At 49.6% G+C, this 1,769-nt stretch overlaps 1 protein-coding gene across 5 annotated transcripts in view; it reads right to left on the bottom strand.

Moving 5' to 3' along the window:
* The window catches only part of LOC119592560 (early endosome antigen 1-like), a 107,753-nt gene that overhangs the window by 52,835 nt on the left and 53,149 nt on the right, over nucleotides 1–1,769 (bottom strand). The window lies entirely within an intron of this gene.

Genomic DNA, 1,769 nt, shown 5'->3' with positions numbered 1-1,769 from the left:
ATGAGGAGGGTGAATAGGAGGGGGGTACAATGAGGGAGGGAGAGGAGGAAAAATGAGAAGCGAAAATAAGAAAATGAGGCAGGAAAATGAAAATCCATTCCAATCTAGTAATCAGGTAAATAACCAAATAACCAAAATCAAAATATATACTATACAATACAAATATTCCTCGACAAAAAACAATCCCACAACAAAAGCTAACATCCGTGGGGTGGAATTATGCAACATCCCCTTTAAAAAGACTAACGAGGAACCTACTAGCTAGTCATGATCCCAGTTAGACAATGCCTGAATTGTATCACGTTTTCCAGACGCATGAACACGCCTATTTAAATAAGCAGACTCGTAAACCCACTCCTTGGGCCCGATTTCCCGGCGCAACTAGCCCAAAGCACACCCGTAGCTAGGAGACTCTCCTCTCCACCCAGGTATTGGTTAAGCTATTGTTTAGTCTCCATGAATCGCCTGGGTTTCCGCCGTCTTGCTTAACATTCCCGAATCTTAGGCAAAAGCAACCGTCACGAAATAATGATTTTAAAAGGCTCGATTTCTCATCAAAGATATGATGGATATAAAACGGCGGTTCAAAAAGTCTGAATCTCTGATAAGTATTCAAAGGCTGATTGATCCCCGGGAGATTGCATGATCCATGTCAGCGCATGATAACTACCCCCCCCCCCAACCCAAGGCCATCCACACCCGCCCTCCGCCAGCCAAAAGGAGACAGCGCCATTCCGCCATTTCCCTTAATCGCACAAACAGACAAACGGGCTCTCCCGCCGCCCTCGAACTCCCGCCATCTCTTTCATTTCTTGATCTCGGCATCTGCGAAACATCTCCGACCCGTCATCCTGCCAGCATCAATCTCGCGGGATTGCAATAATACGGGGGGAAGACGACGCGCTAAAGGAATTAGAGCGACGACGTAATTCGCAGTCTCTCGAACCTTGCTCACTCCCGCCGCCACAGACCTTGCCTCGTCATCAAACCGAGGCGGCGCCACGACTCGAACTGCATCACCACTGTCATCACCATCATCACACAGCCTCCCACCGGCATTAGCTTCTCTCCTTTATCCCCCACTAACCTCATTCCAGCCCCAGCTTCCCCGCAACCTCTCGCTATCCCCCACACACTCCATGCCTTTCCTCATCCTTGGTTCCTCGACCTCTGACCCCCCCCCCCACACTCCCCACCACACACCCACCTCGCGATCCTAAAATTAGACCATACTTCTTCTTCAACAAGTAAGACCATAGGACCATAAGCCCATGAAAAAGCCACTGAGAACTTGGCGGACAATACTTCATGGCACGAGGGTGATCCCCTTCGCTTCGCCGCCAGAGGGCTCATGGCGCTCGATCGTCCCCTCGGACTCCACTTCTTTCAATCTCTCCTCGAACTCCATAACCCAAACCTCAACTAAGGCTTCCCCACCCGCTGTTAAAGAAAATAAAAACAATAAAAAGGACCTTCAAAGGGAAGACAAATTAAGCCATCGAGGTCCCCCCTCCCTCCATCGGCAAAACAAGAGACTAACGCCCCCTTCCCCCTCCGTTTGGCCCGAAAAACAAAGACAACCAAGTTAAGGAACAAATGACGCCGTGACCTGTAATTACACGTAATGAGACGCCCAACAAAAGTGCACAATACATTATAAACACCTTAATTAGCTCGTGATCTGGGTGGGGTGGCGTGGGGGGTGCAATTAGGCCCGGCAATGAAGGTACCTCGAGGCCCCTCAAGAGTAAGGGAGGAAGAGGTGACAT

This window comes from Penaeus monodon, chromosome 30 (assembly GCF_015228065.2).
Source record: "Penaeus monodon isolate SGIC_2016 chromosome 30, NSTDA_Pmon_1, whole genome shotgun sequence".
Classification (NCBI taxonomy): Eukaryota; Metazoa; Arthropoda; class Malacostraca; order Decapoda; family Penaeidae; genus Penaeus; species Penaeus monodon.
Note: the sequence above shows the minus strand (reverse complement) of the source record. Positions and strands in the feature narration are given on the sequence as shown.